The sequence below is a fragment of the Podarcis tiliguerta genome (genome assembly GCF_965153285.1).
Source record: "Podarcis tiliguerta genome assembly, chromosome: 11".
Taxonomy (NCBI): Eukaryota; Metazoa; Chordata; class Lepidosauria; order Squamata; family Lacertidae; genus Podarcis; species Podarcis tiliguerta.
The window spans coordinates 18,827,969-18,848,600 of NC_139544.1; positions in this window are offsets into that span (position 1 = coordinate 18,827,969).

Genomic DNA, 20,632 nt, shown 5'->3' on the forward strand with positions numbered 1-20,632 from the left:
ATACTACACAAAACGCAATAAATAGAATTAAAATTTGAAAAGCCCGTTCCTAAAAGGTTATTTTCATATGACAGAAAGCAGCTCTGCAAATGGCCTCTTGAATCAATTTCATGCTCTCTGTTCAGGAACTAAAAGCTAATCCCTGATTATAACAGCGGGGAGAGATAGAAACAATCAATTTGGTAGTGTGATACCTCACAACTCAGAAGTCACTTTCTTGACATGTTTTTGTCATAATTAATAGCCATACATGGAAGGAAGAGGGTCAAACCAGAGTCAGATATGGCTGCATAAAACTTCACAAAGCTAGTATTCTAGTATTGGGTTGGGATGACTCGTGATAAATTCTATGACAGACCAACAAACAAATTCCAGCCATGTATAATGAGAAAAGCCCAAAGTTCAGAGCTCAAGAGCATTGTAAATATGTATTAGTTAACCCCATTTTTTTCTTGGTATATTCAGCAGACCCACTATCATTTGTGATATCAGAATTATTTTGCATTTTAAGGAGGAGACTATGTATGTTTCAATCTCAAGCCCTTGTAGGCTCTTGTTTCGTTCTCTTGTGGATCCTTGCTTAACTTGTTGATCTTTGAGCTATAAACAGTAGTGGCCAAGTATGTTGGGCTAAAGCCACCCTCCATATTCTGCAGCTCACCTGGGCAGCACCAGGACAGTGATGAGATCAGAGACCTCATCAGACTCTCCCACCAAAGCATCTGCACAGCCTTGACTGCTGCCTTCGCCTAAACCAGGGGTCAGCAAACTAAGGCCCAGGGGCTGGATGCAGCCCCCCCCCCGGCTCGTAAATACCTAATAATAAATAAATACTTTATTATTTATACCCCACCCATCTAGATGGGTTTCCACAGCCACTCTGGGCAGCTCCAAACAGAATATTAAAACCACAACAAAACATCAAACATTAAAAACTTCCCTAAATAGAACTGCCTTCAGAAGTTTTCTAAAAGTCAGGTCGTTGTTTATTTCCTTGACATCTGATGGGAGGGTGTTCCACAGGGCGGGTGTCACTGCCAAGAAGGCACTCTGCCTGGTTCTCTGTAACTTCACTTCTCGCAGTGAGAGAACTGCCAGAAGACCCTCAGTGCTAGACCTCAGTGTCCGGGTTGAATGATGGGGGTGGAGATGCTCCTTCACTGGGCCAAGGCCGTTTAGATCAGCACCAACACTTTGAATTGTGCTTGGAAATGTACTGGGAGCCAATGAAGGTCTTTCAGGACCGTTGTTATATGGTCTCAGCGGCCACTCCTAGCCTTAAGGGCTTCCCTGTGTCATCTGATTTTCTCAGAACAAGGGATCATCTGGGCAATCTCGCTCTCTTTTTGGTCATTTATATGTATTTTCTCTTTGTAATAATGACAATAAAGAATTCCATGATTTCCCAATCCTTTCTCAAAACAAAACTATATGCCCAAATCCAGCTTTCAGGGACTTTCAGCACAACCCTGTCATAGCTGTCAACTTTTCCCTTTTTTTAAGGGAAATCCCCTTATTCCGAATAGGATTCCTCGCAAGAAAAGGGAAAAGTTGACAGCTATGCACCCTGAACATGACTGCTGCTTGGAAACAAGTCTCATCAAGTCCCATCAGGCTTACTCCAATGTAAGTGGGTATAGGATTTCAGTCTAATAAAAATACTCTATTACCTCCGAGGCTGAATGCTATTGAAACTTTCTCCAATTAATCCATACACAACTTATTTATTGCTGGGTGCTAGCTATAATTTATTTTCTCTCTACTAATTCAAGTCACAATTGGACTACTTTCTGAAGCCTGCATTTTCTCCCTGAGTTCACCTTGGTTTTGTATTCAATTATTGCCGTTAACATTAAGATCCAGCCAACATATAAGCCAAATGTGGTTCTAATGCAAATAGATGATGTGATCATACTGACAAAGACCTCTACTACTGGATCATTTATAAAAACCACCTTGAGAACATGCTGTTTATTGAAGGAGCCACACATAAAAGCACATTACTTTGATCACTGACCTTATGCCAAGGAGTCCTTCAAAATGCAAATTCTGGGGGGTTTTCTGGGTGCTTTGCAATAATTGTGATAGATGCTCTTCTTAGATGTGCATCTTTCATGAGCTTAGGTGTGATTAATAGTAGGTATCTAAATTGGATTCCCACCACCACTCTAACAAAAGGTGCAAGGATGCAAGGAGGAAAAGCAAGACCATTTGTAAGTGTTAGCTCTGGAGGGAGTCAGCATGAAGTCAACTGCTAAAATTTCGTGAAGTGTCAAGATTGTATTGACAATTTAGAATACCATGAAGGTGCAACTTTCCATTGTGCGCGCTGTTGCAGTGATTCATCTCCTGCCTTCGCCATTCCCTGATGATCAACCATCATAAATGCAGTAATAAATCAATTCACTCATCAAAAAGCTCGTCGGTTTCAGTTAATCGTGCAGTTATTCCAGCTGCTCTAACTTATCAAAGAATGAAAGAACTCCAATATTGTGTGTAATTACAATTATGTGATCAGTCCACTGAATCACAATATAACACATTCATATGGACTTTAAGATTTAAGCATGCAACGTCATCAGTTCCTTTGGTTCCTGTCCTGACTTCCACTTGATGATGAACTCATAGAATCATAGAATCATAGAATCATAGAATCATAGAATCATAGAATCATAGAGTTGGAAGAGACCACAAGGGTCATCGAGTCCAACCCCCTGCCAAGCAGGAAACACCATCAGAGCACTCCTGACATATGGTTGACTCAAATGCAGAAGATTCCCCCCACCTCCACCCCTTTAAAAAAAAAAAGTTTTAATGCTCAGATCAATGCAATACCTACACAAAAGCCCTGTTCAAAGGCACAGCAAGCAATACACATAACTTCAAAGGCACAAATACGCAAAGGCACCGCAGGCTTCACAACGGAATATATTGATCCAATGATGACACCCCCTCCTGCAATCCTGTTCTAAAGGAATGAGGTGGCCATAAGTAGTGCAGCAAGTGACTCTGTTCCTTAGCAAGCAACCTAGAGGGCTGAACCTACTCCATCTCTTCATACCTCTGCTGGTGTCTCCAGAATCTAGGTGATGAGAGAGGTATCACTGGGACCTGAGAGGTGGACAGGGCTGGTGGAGCATCCAGAAAGGCAGGGCTAGATCCGGTGTCTGACAACTCTGGAGGCAGAGTAGGTGGCAAGACAGGCACAGCAGAAGCATCAGAGATGGCCTCTGACAGGTGTGGAGAGGAAGGTGGGGCTTGTGGCTCTCACTGTGGTGACTGGCAGGGTGCGAGAGGTTGAAGGAAATCCCCCCTCCCACTGAGACCCTCCCCAGAATCTTCAGCATTGGGCTCCCTTGAATCAGGGTCCTCAGCAAACCATCCCTCTGCATTGCTGTGACTAGCCCGCCCATTACAGAACCCACTTATTGCACTAAAATTGACCCTCAATTATTTCTTGGGCTGCATTGTATCCACATTCCCAGGCACATTTCAGCCTGATTGCCAAACAAAGCTAAGCCAGTGCACTTGGGTTTAAGGTGCTTTAGCTTCAGTACGCTTAACTGGATTACTGCCAAATACTGGGTCTTAACCTGAGTTGTAGAAAGGTTATTTAGACAGCTTAATAACTTGCAACAAAAAGTGTGATGCCACTGCTTGTTGGCATCCGTCTGTCTGGGGAGACAACGGAAGAGTGTGCCTTTGGAGGTGAAGGCAAACCATTGGAGAGTTACAGCGCCTGCTGTGGCTGTAGAGAATGATACAGGAGAGACATGTTTTGTTGCCACTTTTGCTATCCTTTTGTTTCTACTTGTGCCTAGAGAGGACAATACCTAAACAGGGCCCTGGTGCTATGAAGAAATATTGCTCATTTGTTCTATTCAAGAAAGCCAAACAAGATGCAATATCATTCGCACAGTTAGGAATGGTGCAAATCCCATGTTTACACAGGATTGTTATTGTGTGCCAGAACGGCTACTTCCATGGGCTATATGTGTGGTTCATATTTCTTTTCCTGACCTCTTAAATGACTAGATGCAAAAAAGATAAGGATCTGGATGGAAATTGATTGCATTTGCTATTGAACTAACCAATTATTGTGTTCCTTTTTTCTCCATGCACCATGCTGATGAGTAATGTGTTTTTCTTTCAACACTGCAAAACACAGCATGGAATTTTAAATATTTCTGGTGTCCCTGTGGCCCATACTGCACTGCTTTCAAAATATGTATTGTTGGCTTGCATTTTTTTTTTTCTCTTAGTCACTCACATCACCACTCATAGCAGTCCCTAAATACAACTGTAGAATGTGGCATTAGGATGACAGCAGTTTCTCCTACGTTTAAGCTTACTCTGTTAACTGCCTCAGAACATAGAAACAGGAACACCACAATATCTCACATTTCCAATGAACATATTTGGAACTGGTCCTATCAAATATTAAAACCATATGGAATGAGTTCCTTAAAGTCCAAGCATTATTGTTATTATCCATCATTTCATGTTCTGCAAAACATACAACCCAAGGAATGTATGTACCGGTATATGCCCAGGCATGCAAGAGATCCTATCTTCCCTTTTCTTATGCTGCTTGAATATTTCCGGAGCCCTTGGGATGGGGCTTCTTCTTCTATAAACCATCTCTCACTCTTCACCTCAGATTATTTATGGCCCTTAAAAGCTGGTACTACAGCTTCTTTATCCTCATTATTCCCCTGAAGGGCTGGGTCCGTTTTTGAGGGAAAGTGCCTTCATCCTGGCACTGCTGCATAGCTGGGTCTAGAGTAAAGACCACCATTTTAATTTCCCACCGTGCTCCTGAGTCATACTGCATTGGGGCACTGTGACACATTTCAGTGGTGGCTAGACCCAGCCAGCTGCCGTGGCATGTGGTCAGTGGACTAGGAGCACTAGGCTAGTCCTCTAAATGTCCCCAGTAAATTAGAGTATTAAAGTATTAAAGCTTGGTGCTTGGAAACTTTCACCCAGCTTAGGCATGATGCTCCAATGGGGTCCAAGCGGGGTCCACTACTTTGGGAAGGAGGCAGGAGGGCTCTAGCATCCTGTCAGAGGCCTGGTGCCTGGGTAGTTTCTGTCTGGCTTAGGGAGGGAGGTCACATGCATGACGACAGGATGTCATCACCTTGCAAGCTGGTGCTTCTGGCCCTAACTGTTCCCCTATGAAAAATTTCAGTGCACCCCACTGGCCAGCTGTTGCTGATGGAATGCCAGGTCAGAAAGAAAGTTAAGGGGAGCCCAAGGCAGACTCAACAATGGGCCTTGGCGGAGTCCTGGCAGTTTTCTAAGGTTTCTGGTGCCAGCACTTCTGCAATTAATAATAGGCACAACAAAATCTAAGGGGACGACGACAAAAAGAAAAACACATGAAAAACACATGAAAAACACATACCACTTTATTCTGTGCACATTTGCATGCTTCACACATTTGCCCCCAGGTGAATAAAAATATTTTCTGTTCCGTTCTCTGTTAGTTATTCTCACTACTTTTGTATGCAAAGAAGCAATATTCTAAAGTCTGTATTCAAAGATTATGCTTGCTTTCTTAAAGGAAAAATACTGCAAAAGACCATGAAGCATCATCATTTTACAGATTAACATGGCACTTTGAAATGAATATAGGTGAAATTGTTTTTCTTGGCAGCTGAAAACATTTGCATCCTGTGAAACTGGATCTATATGGTGTGTATTCCACTGACAGCAAATGTTTCTTCATAATTCCTTGGGTTTCTATCTCTCCTCCCTCCCCCCCATTTTATGTTATTATTAACACCTAAAGGGCCCCAAAGTAAAGTTCTCCATTATGTATGAAATATAAGCAGCTGGCAGCAACATATTGAATGTCTCTTTGTGCTAGAAGAGTTTTACCATCTTTGTAGTGGTTATCAGCTGAAAACAGTATAAAGCAACTGTCATTCTATCAAAGATTTCCAGAGGCACAAAGCAGCCAGTTTAGCTTGAAAACTTCTCCAAGATTCCTTCCACTCATGTAGTCAATAAAACCTTTTATTTTACTATTTATCTGACATGAAATTCATAGAAGAGCTGCCTTGCCAGCAGATTCAGTTTATCAAAGACACGTCATGGACTGATACCTCATCAAAGAAAAGTTCTGGTATACTGTCTAATGCACTGGTCCCAATCTGCAGCGCGAGTAGGCCAGCCCATCCGACTGATGCAGAACAGATGTTGGACTGTCAATTTTGACAGTGCTGATCTTCTGTTTGGGAGGGCTAGAGACCTCATTCCAAGTTCCCAGGAGATGAAAGAAGAATAGAACACAGCTTCATTTATCCAAGTTGAGTGCCAGTGTGGTGTTAAGAGCAGCGGACTCGTAATCTTGTGAACCGGGTTTGATTCCCTGCTCCTCCACATGCAGCTGCTGGGTGACCTTGAGCCAGTCACACTTCTCTGAAGTCTCTCAGCCCCACTCACCTCACAGAGTGTTTGTTGTGGGGGAGGAAGGGAAAGGAGAATGTTAGCTGCTTTGAGACTCCTTATGGGGAGTGAAAGGCGGGATATCAAATCCAAACTCCTCCTCTTCTTTCTTCTTCTTATCAGCTTAAAAAGATACCTTACATTTTGGGTGCCCTAAGTCTTATTGGAGGAGATCTACCAATTTCCATCTCAATTTAGTGACTGGTTTTGGGTGCTGGAGTGTTTATGTGTACATCAACCTACCTCATCAAAAAGGGCTTTTGTGCCCATTTTACTTAGCAGATAAGTTTTTAACATATTCTCCATGCGCCAGCCATCACAATGTTTCAAGGGAGGCGTGTTTTATATGAGTAGTAAAACCAGCACCATTTATTCAATCATTTTGAAGTGACTTTTGAGGAACAGCACCCATGCCAAAGAAATGACAAAATATTTAATAAACACAGTGAGTTGATTGGTTTTGGCAGGAATTTGAGGAATGAGCTGCCATCATTCCATAAAGGAGCACCCAAAAAGAAGAGATGATTATTATTCTTTCTTTCTATTCTATTCGAAGTGCCACATGTTGTCCCACAAAATAAAGAAATCAGTGTAACAAAGGAAACACTATCATAAACATGAAATACTGTAGTTTCTGTCTCAGCAAGGCTGTCGCTTCTCAGCATTTTTGCTTGAAAGCAATTCCCATTAAAAGTAGTAGGACTTAATTAGGATGGACAGGACAGGAGTCTGCCAGGACCATTTTTTAAGGGGAGAGAAAGAGAGAGGGAGAGAGAGATTAAACAGCCTTGGACCTGCTGACATTAAGGCCTGTTTCCTCTCATACAAACCCTCCCAAACATTCAGCATCATAGGCTCCACTTCATGGGTTCTACCAACCACGCAATTTGGCAAGCAGGTACAAGACAGTGCTTTTTCAACGATAGTGTCTTTAGAATGCTATATCTAAAGAGGCCTTGAGTGGACTCATCACTGCTCAAGTTTCATCACATGGTGGAGACCTAGCTTTTTTCTTTTCACGGTTGGTCCTTGTCTTTGCTGCTGAGACTATAGTCTTGGGGAGTTGGGAGTGCTTTGCAATAGTTTATTTATGATGGGCTTCATCTATAGGGTTGTATCCAACGAAAGTCCTGCTCAGAGCAGACCTGTTGAAATTAATGGACATGACTAGATGACTGTCGCAGTCTACAGTTCTATGGTTATGAGTCTTGTGGCACCATAAAGGGAACTAGCTTAGGTTCATTAATTTCATTTGGGTCTAATCTGAGTTGGATTCAGTTGGGTGCAACCCAGAGTTGCTTCTGCCAGTAGCAGCAGATGGAACAAGCTTGTTTTCTGCTGCTCCACAGGGTAGGACCCAAACCACTGGACTCAAATTACAAGTAAGCAAATTCTGACTTAAGGTTAGGAAGAACTTTCTGATGATAAGAGCTGTTTGAGAGTGGAGCAGACTACCTCAGACTCTGCTTCATCGGAGGTTTTTTAAGAGAGCTTGGATGGTCCTCTGTCAACTGCAATTCTTCATTACAGGGGTTTGGACTAGATAACCATTGGGACCCACTCCAACTCAACCGTGCTATGATTATATTTCAAAGAGGCCAATGATTTGTTTGCAAAAAACTCAAAGTATTTCTTTCTGTCATGGTCCAGTTTATGGGCAGTCAAAGTCCTGGCAGAGGACATCGGGACTGGGGGCAAGACAGCGGGTTGGGAGCAGGAACAAGAGTCCGGAAGCCAGGAGTCCGGAAGCCAAGGGTCCGAGAGCCAGGAGTCAAGAAGCCAAGGGTCCAAAAACCAGGAGTCAAGAAGCCAAGGGTCCGAAAACCAGGAGTCAAGAAGGCAAATGCAGCAAGGCAGGAAGCATGTTGCTGTGGCAAAGAGCCAAAGGGAAATGCTGACCTTATATCCCTTCCTGACTCTTGCCACCATGTGCTATGAGTTACCAATCAGCCTCATCTGTGCGGCCGCGCCTTGCCTCTTGAGAACAAACTTAGGAAAGCCCCAGTCCTGTGAAGCCATACCCGTCACAGGGCCTGGCTCCTGCATGCACTCCTGAGACTTTCCTTCACTCAAAGAGGAAAGATTAAAGAAAATAGCAGTGTTCATTTCAAGAGGTAAATAAGATTCTGTGAGAAAGTTGTTCATTTTCACACAGTAAACATGACACAAAGAAATTAGTATGAATGGGTGGGGTGGGGTGGCTCCCTATCTTTTCAACCTGAAAAACCTCTCATCTCTACTTAGCTCAAGTTGAGCTTCGAGAAAAATTTTCTTTAGGCAGTTACTGGAACATAAACCACTGGTGTTTTCTGACGGGAAACATAAGTGTCTGTAAAAGATGCCTTTAAAATGCATGAACATCTGGAACACTGCTAATTGCAAACAGAATGCTACATAAAACTTAGAATCAAAGAGTTTCTTTGACTCGTGTGTCTTCCATAGAAAGAATTCCATTTATTCTGAAACTCATATGTTGAAATAATTGATAACATGTTGACTGCTTTACCAGAATCAACCTCATATGTATTAGAGCAGAATAATGAACACCATGGTTTCTCAGCAGTGACAACCGATGGCAGGATCTTCCAGAACATCGTTGCAGATTGTGAAACGCTTCCTGTTCAGTGCTGCTAAGCAAGGGCAATTATTTAATAGTGGGAACTCATAGGGTGGTAATTTCCACTAATACCAGCAGGTGAGCCACATCAGCTTCAGCTAGCAGGGTTACTGCCTTTCTGGTGCAGAAAAACAAACAAGCACTATAGGATGAAACAGAGGAAACAAGCCATACTAGATGTGTCTATGCTAGTGAAAAATGTGCTTTTCTGGCAGGACTTAGGGAGCAGCAAATGACCCACCCATTCATTCCCACCCCACCTCAGTTAGGATGGTGCTGTAATGTGGGTTTTTTCCGGTGAAACCTAATCATTCTTATAAGCATGTCAAAGTGCAAGTAGATAAATAGGTACCGCTCCAGCAGGAAAGTAAACAGTGTTTCCGTGCGCTGCTCTGGTTCGCCAGAAGCGGCTTAGTCATGCTGGCGACATGACCCGGCCAATAAAGTGAGATGAGCGCCGCAACCCCAGAGTCGGTCACGACTGGACCTAATGGTCAGGGGTCCCTTTACTTTTACCTTTACAAGCTATAAAAATACTGCCTAGGTGAATGTTCCAAGATAGGATCACCCACTCTGTTTAAAGACTCATCTGAGAACACACGAAAAGGTTATCTTCAGTTGTGGTACCTAAACCATATAATAGTTTAGTCTTTCTACAGAGGTTTATCAGCACAAGAATCCTCTGCTTTGCTCATTTTTTAAATGGTTCGTAAGATAACTGTTACTCAAGTAAACATTTTTTAGTTGAGTCTTTGCTCTCTCTTTTTTAGTCTGCTTTTGATAAAAATGCCGTCCCTAAATGCATCATTAAAAACCATGACGGCATCTTTATTGATGTTAATTTTTATTGTGAGATTTCTGTTTACATTTTGCTGTTCTTAGTAAGCAGCCTTGAGTTTTATTTTATCCTAGAAAGGTGGGATTATAAATATTGCCCAATTAAATAAACAAACCTTTAAGTGTGACCAGATGGCTTCTTATCATCCAATAAGAAGAGGTAAGTAATGCACAAACTGAATCATGTTTTTCACACTGAAAACTGCTTTAAAGGAGTAATCAAATTAAAATATTTCTTTCTACTTCATATTCTGAGCATGCCATGCTGCTGCTTCCAAAGGCTTGAAAGTTGTTTTAGAATCTTTGCAAAGTGGCTGTATCACAGATTTTCCCAAAGTGCCTAAATTCTGTATGAATTATATAGCTTCAGGGATGACAACAAATGATTCACATACTCCTAAACGCATCAACAGGAAGCCCAATTAGAGAAAAGTTGACAATCTACTATTTGTATTTGCATTGAGAGGCATTCCTGAATAGCAATATCACAGCTGTTTTAAACAAAATGCACTTCAAATCTAAGAAAAATTCATGTCTAGAAACACATGAAGAACTAAATAAAACAGCAGAGCAAACTATAATAAAAGGATAGACCCAGACACCTTGTTTCTTTGAGAACCATCTCTATGCAGGTAAAATATTTCATGTCAGGTAAGAAGCCATACTTAAGCAGCAGGGAGGTACATTGTGGACAAACAGGGTTTGGTATCACAAGCCACATTGATCCACGTGGCTTGGGCAGAATTTGGGGTAGGTAGGAAAGGGCAAGAAGGGACGTGGGTGGTGCTGTGGGTTAAACCACAGAGCCTAGGACTTGCCGATCAGAAGGTGGGCGATTTGAATCCCCAAGATGGAGTGAGCTCCCGTTGCTCGGTCCCTGCTCCTGCCAACCTAACAGTTCGAAAGCATGTCAAAGTGCAAGTAGATAAATAGGTACCGCTCCAGCAGCGTTTCTGTGTGCTGCTCTGGTTCACCAGAAGCGGCTTAGTCATGCTGGCCACATGACCCAGAAGCTGTACGCCGGCTCCCTCAGCCAATAAAGCAAGATGAGCACTGCAAGCCCAGAGTCGGTCACGACTGGACCTAATGGTCAGGGGGCCCTTTACCTTTAGGAAGGGGCAAGTGCTCTCATTGATGTGCAGAGCAATGCCTTTTCTCACCAAAGGCTTGGGACTTGACAAGTACCAGGATCCATGGTGGGAAAAGGCATTCAATTTCCTACCAAGGAGAGAGCCATGTGGGGCCTCATCTTTTGAGGTAAATGACACATGGAACATCAGTTCTTAACAGGGATCCTGAGTTGAGTCCCAGGTCCTCAGCTGAAAAAACATGCTCACTCAAGGGGTGCTGAAGGGTAGGTTCCCACAAGGCAAGACACAGTGATAACAGCAAGAACCTTTATTGAACTGCATAACTGAACAACATGGGCAAGCAACTGCTTATATACATTTCTGGAGGCCTGGGCCACTCCCACTCCCACCGTGATTGGCTGTCTAAACTTCCAAGGTGCTAATTATAAGTCAGAGTTTAAGGGCCAATGGCAGAGGCCCAAATCCTGAAATGCTCTGTGATTGGATATCATGTATCGAATCAGAACACAGGAGCTCAGAATCCTTAGTCCAGACCCAAGCTCAGGCAAACACAGACCTCTCCCCTCTTTCTCCTGCCTATTCTCAATCACATTCAACGTGGCTTACGACAAAGAAAACAGGAATACGTTTCAAAAAAGCACTACAAAAACAATTCCATAATAATATAACAAAACAATAGCAAATATGATAACATAAAGGTAAAGGGACCTCTGACCATTAGGTCCAGTCATGGCCGACTCTGGGGTTGTGGAGCTCATCACGCTTTATTGGCCGAGGGAGCCGGTGGCCAGCATGACTAAACCGCTTCTGGTGAACCAGAGCAGTGCACGGAAACGCCGTTTACCTTCCCGCCGGAGCGGTACCTATTTATCTACTTGCACTTTGATGTGCTTTCGAACTGCTAGGTGGGCAGGAGCTGGGACAGAGCAACGGGAGCTCATCCCGTCGCAGGGTTTCGAACTGCCGACCTTCTGATCGGCAAGTCCTAGGCTCTGTGCTTTAACCCACAGCGCCACCCGTGTCCCTATAATAACATACCCCCCCCCCGAAAAAAACACCCACATTTCAATACTATAAATATAACAAGATTACTTAAACAACATGCAGCATCTAAAAGCAAAAATAACAAGGGAGGTTTACAATTTTACTTTAGTCCTAGAAACACCCCTGCCATTAATTTGCTCAGAATATCTCTCCTGCAGCCACTTCCAAGGCTTCCAATGGCAAGGGGTGAGGTAGCTGGAATCACCCCTCCCATGCATTTAACTCTTCTTTGTAATTGTATGAACTGCATTCCTTGTTAAAAACAAATCATATGATTATATTGTGGTAGCCTGCCCTGGGACCTTATGGCGAAGGGCAGGTAAAGAAATCCTACCAAAAAACACGCAAGACGTTCTAAATTTTTGAGGGATTGCTTGGAAGTCTGGAGTATTTGTCAGAGGGCAATAGCGGTGAGTGCCCACCAAACAGACTTGGTTGATTAAATGAGATATAAGCACATTCCTTGTTTTCTGTTTCTTTGTAAAGCACAAGAGGTCTAGCCCAGGCAGTGCTTTTACATTCCCATTGATTTCAAGTGGGGAGATTTAATCATATGCTTCATCACCCATTGGCATCAATGGTACTTCAAATTTAACCGATCCAAGTATCCTAATGGAATGATCATTACATAGTAAATAAAGCAGGATTCTTGGACATGTCTCAGCCAGCCTCAAGCACTTTTAAATACTGTGGAAGCCATGAGTCAAAACAGGCCCAGGAAGAGAGCAAGACTGGGTCACAGCTTGATTGGGAAGTGCCCTCCAAGTATGGGTAAAATCACAGCAAGTATAGATGTGAATATAGGAAAGAAAAACAGAAAATAGCAGCATTACAAACCTAATCAAGAGTGTAGCTGGAGCACTCTGGTATTTTAAAATATCCCAGAGCAGCTCAGACTGCTAAACGCATCGTATATTTTGATGCATGCATATAAATAACGCTCAGCCGAACATTTTCAGGTGTGAGGGAAGGGGTGATCATTGTGTAATATTCTGCCGGGATGGAAAGGTCACTGTTTAAGGGAAACAAATGGAGTCCTCAGACACTGTTTCTCATTGTAAGTGCTATTTTCTCTTTAGGTTTAACAAAGATGGCTTACTGAGGTCAGGAGAGCTGAACTGATATTTTTACTTCCAAAGTGCTTCTCTTCTCCCTCTCACTTCAAATACATTCTTTAAAATGGAATAGAGGAAGCAATATACGGTAGATAAAAGTTTGAAAACTGTTTCAAAGCAAAAGGATGATTACTGTATTTAAAAGGGACTAAGATATAACATAAAAGACTGTACCAAAAAAAAGGAAAAATGCACACATCACAACTTCATTTTGCAGGTTTTCATTTGTACACACACACACACCTTTATGATGATCTTGGCATTTCCAAAGTACATTTGTAAGGTGTGAGCAAGTGAAGCTTTATAAAACACAAACAAACATTTTCATTGCTATCACAGTTTATGCTCCTGTAGTTCCAGGATATAGCAGGAAAATGAATAGCTTTTTTTATTGTTGCTGTTTCAAGAACTGGCATCAGAGGTCACGATGATGAGAAAACATACCTGAGAGAGGAAAGGTCACTTCTAGGCTTATATTTCTCTCCGGATAATATGTAGCCGGTGGGCTTCAAAGTGTTACTTAATTTCACAGGCCACAAATCTCAGTATAAATTGTGAAGCCCTGCTACTTCTGCTGCTGACAACATTGTAATGAAGCAGAGTTGAGGAAGTAGTGTTTCAATGTTTTGGACGACAGCAACTTCTCACTTGTATTTACAACGCTGGGGGTTTAAATGTGAAGTGATTTGAATAGCTTGAATTCTAAAATACCAGGTGTAATTTTCCTCAGGGAAAAATAAATAAATTGAACAGCCCAAGTTTCCTGACGGGCGAATACCTCTTCAAATTTTCAGTGCCCATGTTTTCCTACACACCGAAACAAATAAGGTCAATATGAAGCTGAAAAGGGAGCACAAGCTTACATTTTATCCATTTTCAGTTCATGATCCAAAATTAAGCCATCAAATTTGGATGAATGTACCCCTTTCAGCTTTCCATTAACCTTGTCTGTTTCAGTGCAGAAATGCACTTTCAAGGTCAATGGAAAACTCGAAATGGTGCAGAAGGCTGTTTTCAAATAATATGTATTAGTAAGCTGTGGGCTTTTTTTGTTTGTTTATTTCTTTAACAGGATCCAGAGAGATATCTGTTGCTCACTAAAGGACACTGTTACATCAACATCATCCATTTAAAGCACTGTAACTGTCCAAGGAATTATAGTTTCTTAAGGGTGCTGAGAGTTGTTAGAAGACAATTCAGAAAGCTACAATTCTCAGCACCCTTAACAAATTACAGTATTCTGAGCAGATGAAGATGAAGGCAGCTGCAGCCTCCTCACCGGAGACTTTTCTTTAGAGACCTAAAAAGTGTTTTTGAAACACGTCGTGATAGTGAAACACCAAGCGATGCCAGAGTCAGCAGTGGTGGGCTCTCTGGGGCCATAGACCCAGGCATTTGCCCAATCATGCAAGTAACTGGTGCTAGATTTTCTATGGGACCAGCCGCATAGCATGAGCTCCCCGCCCCTGGGGTGGCCGCACATGCACGGGGGGGGGGGGCGTGCGTGTGCCCCAGAAGCGAGGCATGAAGTGGGGAGGGTGAAGGATCCCACCATGGCACCCAAACCCTTGCTGCCCACAGCACCAGAGCAACCCCACCCCACACTGGAGGCAAGCAGGGCTGCGCTGCAACTCCTGCCCTTCTGTGCGGGGGGAGCCCGACCAGCCAACGCAGCACTTGGCAGGAAGGAACCAGGTGCCCCCACTGTTGAGATGACACACTTCCCGTGCTGCAGGTATGTGGATTGTTACATGTCACATGTCTGTTTACATTCCAGCACAGATTGCTGGCATGACCAAAACTTCCACTCTGTATTGCTTTTGTTTTATTCTCTCCAAGAAGAACGACAAGGAGAGAGACCATGTTTTTCTTTGTCCTGATTTATGTAGCATAAATGCGTAGTTTAGTATTGTATCCACGCCTCAGGCCTGATCTGTTGGGTGTTTACTCTGCTGAGTAATGTGTGCTCTAGCCTGCAGTGCAGCTTGAGTTGCAGACGCACGTCGGAGAAGGGTGACTGATGGATCTCCACAGTGGCAAGGCTGAGAAGGGAGACGCTCCGGCTGGGGCCAGGCCAGCTGGCTTTTCATCCCCTGGTTCCAACACCCACACCAGTGCTCCCAGTGTGGCCCAGACTAGTACTCCTCCCCATGAGCTTTGGTTCCTCCTATGTCAGGAGAGGAGTGCTAGGCCAGGCTGCCCTACTTCAGGCCCCCTCAAAAAACTGCACCCGGGGCCATGGCCACGCTGACATCCTCCCCCATGCTATGCCCCTTATAGTTTTTAACTCTATTAATGTTCAATTGCTGTTGTTTTTATGATTAAAAATGTTTTTAGCTAGTCTTATTTTACCTGTAAGCCATCTTGAGTCCCTGTCAGGGGCAAAGGGGGGATATATATAAATATATAATGATGATAACAACAGGAGCAGAGGCTCCTGGGATATGTTTCTACCTGGAATCCTGATGCAGAATGCTTTCAGAGGTTTTGAAGGCCCAACTACAAGTTTCAAGCTATTTAGTGGCACCTTTATAATAATAATACCCCACTCATCTGGCCGGGTCTCCCCAGCCACTCTGGGCGGCTCCCAGAAGAATATTAAAAACAGAATAAAACATCAAACGTAAAAAAAACCTTCCCTATACAGGACTGCCTTCAGATGTTTTCTAAAAGTCAGGTAGTTGTTTATTTCCTTGACTTCTAATGGGAGGACGTTCCACAGGGAGGGCACCACTACTGAGAAGGCCCTCTCCCTTGTTCCCTGTAAACTCACTTCTTGCAGAAAGGGAACTGCCAGAAGGCCCTCAGCGCTGGACCTCAGTGTCCAGGCTGAACGATGGGGGTGGAGATGCTCCTTCAGGTATGCTGGGCCAAGGTCATTTAGGGTTTTAAAGGTCAGCACCAACACTTTGAATTGTGCTCGGAAGTGTACTGGGAGCCAATGTATACTGTGGGGTTCTTTTTCCTTAAAATGTCAGGTGGGGAGTCTGATCAGAATCTGAAATATACTCAGAGTTGAGAGTGGATTTTATACTCTTTATTCAGCTCATAGTGGTGAGGAGGAATGGAAGTTCCCCCAGAATGTCTGCTTTATATACATTATTTACACAATGGGCCCCACGTGATTGGCTAATTCCGGGATTCTCCTGTAGGCCAATCAGGTTGCAGATTCAATTCCACCTGGAACTGGATTGGGTGGTTCCTGTGGACCAATCAGACTGCTGCATTCTGGGTCCTATTGTTCTAGGACCAATCGGACTGCTGCATTTTGGATCCTATTCAACTCAGTACATAACAGAATCAGTTCTACGGGGTGGGGGGTAGGAGGGCTTTAAGCGTTCACCACCTGTTGAAGTCTCTATCAGAATCAGGCCTCACACAGCTCCAGTTTGCATTGTGGGAGGACAACTCCCATTCATTGTCTATGCATCAGGACCACAGGAGGGACAAAAGGTTAACATCTCCTGCCTGCCCCTATACACAAGGATCCCTGTCCAGATCAAAGGCTGTGCTGTCCATTAATTTGCCCTTTCTAGACTCCTTTTGACATTTGTTGCTTATCAAAACAGCCACTCCACTTGTGCATTCCCCATTCTCTAGTCATGGAGAAATGTCTCACACTGCATGTTTCCTATTAGTGTCTGTTCATGTACGCACCCCTGGCGCTCTGCTAAGTTTGGTTCCTGAGTAAGTTGCTTTCTGTCCTCTTCTTTGGCTGGAGTGTTTGCCAGTCTGTGTTGGGATACTGCCAGGGAGACATAGTCCGTCTTGACTCCACGTCGTCTCTGGACTTCCATTGATCTCCCGTAGACACGCAGTATCAGCAATTAGTGACATGAGCTCCAGAAATAGCTTGCCACATTCCAGAACTGATGCACGCTCTATCAGCAGATAATGCACAGCGAAAGATGCAGTCAGGAGAGCATGATTTACAAGTTTATTCAGCGTTGATCAGAACAAAGAAAAACATGACTGCCTGCTTGAGAGTTCCAGCAGAGTTCCAGCAGAGAGAAACGAAAGCAAAGACACAACAGAAGCATCCTGTGAGACAGGAAATGCGCAGGCTGTGACACAAACATCCTGCTCCCTTTTAAGGTGGAACGGAAATATCCTAACAGTCTGGACTCTCCATTGATTCCTTTGGCATTACTTACTCAAAAGAGCTTTTCTACTGTCTCCTCTTAATGCCAGGAGGGAATAAGCAATGTTGCATCAAGGATCAGTAGCATGTCTGCTAATCTGGTCACTCCTCTGGTCCGACCGCAACACTCCCATTCTTTTTCCTCCCTTAACCATCACAGTTGCGATGGCATATTTATACTGATATAACAGTAACATCATTACTACACTATCATAATTTAGAATTGAGCTGCCAAATGGGATTTAGGTGCAATCTTATCCTCATCTAGGCACCATAATTCACATTTCAGCATATAGCTTGCACGATTAGCCTGTTGGGGAGAAGCAAGCGAAAGCTAGTAATTGCTGATTCCACCAGGTACTTAAACATATGCAGAGCCTATTTGGTTCGAACGCACTAAAGCAGAAAGGCATTGTAGATCTTCTTGCAAGGTACTATAAAATAAATGTTTCAAGCACTATTAATTATACCTGGCTAAAATTGAACTGTCACAAACCATGAGACACTCACAAGAAAAATAAAAACTACAAAGTAAGAACCAGCCAGCCAGAAAAAAAAAGAAGGGAGAATGATTTACTGAGTTAAAAATGCATTTTAATGTGTATGCACGGACATGAAAACATAATGGGAATTTCATGATCAAAATACAACATATCAGAGATGAAAGAACAGGCAATCTCCAGCCTGCAATGTGAGCTCAATGCAAAGGCACTTCAAGTTTGAGTCATCCTACTCTAGATTCAATGCCTATGTGTTGCTTAACTGTGCGTCTCCCCACTCCCTGCTTGCATGGTTGGGGGGGGCATAGGTATAACATTTAATGGAGGCTTGTGTGCCTCTCTCATTTCTTTGCTCAGTCAAGGGAAGAGGTATCACTAGTGACCTAAAGGCTCTGGATATGCCTGAGTATACTCCGATAATAGAGTGGTCAGTTATGCCTGGCCAAAAAAGACAATTTGCATCATCATAAACAGAGGACATGAATGAGCAGGTAGTGATATATGTATCCTCTTGTACTTCTTGTTCTGTTGTCCCAAAGAGATTTATCATATTTTCTAGTAGCCAAATACAAACCTCTCCCCATATCTAGAGCTTGTGGAGAACCCCACTGGGGGAGCTGCAATATATACATATCAGATATCAGGAAGTCAGAGGAAGGGAAGCATAAGTTATTCACACATCCTGTTTCTTCCATTTCGGGATAACATTCAAAGCTGCTGGTGGCAGTAGCAGTAATTTCATTTTTGCAGGTTACTATCAGATTCCAAATGTATTCAGTTCCGAGACTTTGCTGTAATGTATAGGAAAGCAATTTTATTTCTATGAGGATGATCTGCGCTGTTAAAATAGAATTTATCAAATGGTTATTTTAGCAGCTCATAAGCACACAGGCAGTCTTGAAAATCCCCAATGTGATTCTTTTTATCAAAATTCAAAACGTTAGAATTATGGAGAACAGATGCAAAGTATAAAAGATTTCTGGAGTGTAAGATTTCAAGACGGCTCTCCTTTATTCAGTTTCCTACAGTGCAATGTATATTGTAAAATGCAGTGACTATGCACGGCATTTACTCTTCATTAATAGAGCAATCCTATGCATGCCTATTCAGAAGTAAGTTCCCCAGAGCATAATGAGACTTACTTAGAGACTGATCTACTTAAAGGCGAGCTCAATTGGGTTTGCTTCTGAGTTTAGAAGTATAAAGGTAAAGGGACCCCTGACCATTAGGTCCAGTCATGACTGACTCTGGGGTTGCGGTGCTCATCTTGCTTTATTGGCCGAGGGAGCCGGCGTACAGCTTCCAGGTCATGTGGCCAGCATGACTAAGCCGCTTCTGGTGAACCAGAGCAGTGCACAGAAACGCCGTTTACCTTCCTGCCGGAGCAGTACCTATTTATCTACTTGCACTTTGACGTGCTTTCGAACTGCTAGGTTGGCAGGAGCACGGACCGAGCAACGGGAGCTCACCCCATTGTGGGGATTCAAACCGCCGACCTTCTGATCGGCAAGTCCTAGGCTCTGTGGTTTAACCCACAGTGCCATCCGTGTCCCTTTTAGAAGAATAGGATTGCAATTAAAGATGGTGTGTGGGGAAATGCATTGATTTTGTATGTAAATGTTTAACGAATCTATAGATATTCAGGATCCTTAGAAGAAATGATTTGTTACACATGAAATTCTGAAAAATGTACTTAAACAAGCAAACAGTTCATATCACAGTGGGCTATTGCCCTATATAGTGGGCTTTTGCCCTATATAGTCTTAAAATTGTGGGCAAGATATGGTTTGCCCTGGATCCTTTCACTTGTTGGAGGAGCCACCCGAGGAGTCACATGTCAGCCACTCCTGATATGAGACACTCCCCTCTTCTCCAGCACTTCACTAAGATCTGTGGCATCCCACTTTCCACCCAGTTTAAGGCAATGCAAGTTGTCCCCTGAATCCTTATGGGCTGGATCTACACTGATTTTAAAAAACGCTATAGGAAAAAATGCTATAAAAGCTCTCAATGCAAAACCAGTTGGTGACAGTTCATAGCTCTACAACACCATCTGGTGTGACATGTTTAGAACACAGTTATAACAATATAATTGATTAGTGTAGCTGAGTCCCATGATTAGAGATGCTTGTCCAAGCCAAGAAAATCAGGTTAACCAGCCAGAAGGGAAGTGGGTGGGTTGATCTATTGGGGTGTAGATGTCTCAACATATACTGGGATATCCTCTGCGCACCTTTACATGTGTTTAGGCAATGAAAAAAACAGGGAAGGAGAAGACAGCTACTGTCCTTGGTCTTCAAACCAAAGCTGAGTTTTCCTCAACCTGGGAGATGTAGCAGAAGGCATCCATTTTCTTATTTTCTTTTTCATATAATGTGCACTTTTTTATTTATTTTGATCAGCTCTAAATAGACCCATCTTCCAGTTTCTTCTATCAGAACTCATAAGCAGAGTTCTCCCTTCAATGCAGGCTTCCATATTCTGCTTGCTTTACTCCCCAGAGACTGCTCCTGAACAGATTGCTGTTGTTCTTTCTTCACTGCAAATGCATGCTTGCGGGGTTGGATGTTGACAGCTTTTACAGGAGACGCTTCCTTCGAAAAGATTTCCGTCGCATCTTTTCCTTCCTCAAAGCACTTTTCGTGATCTCCATCCCCATCCCAGTGAAAGCCAACTGATAAATGTTGTCTGGCAAAGCAGATGGGCCCAGAGCCTGATTTTAGTCTCAATGTGGCAGCAGGAGTCAGGTCAAGTCCCACTAAGGTAAGACACTGGGAGCACATAAAGTTTCATGGTTGCTACACACATTGCAGTCAATGCCTTGCTGTCTT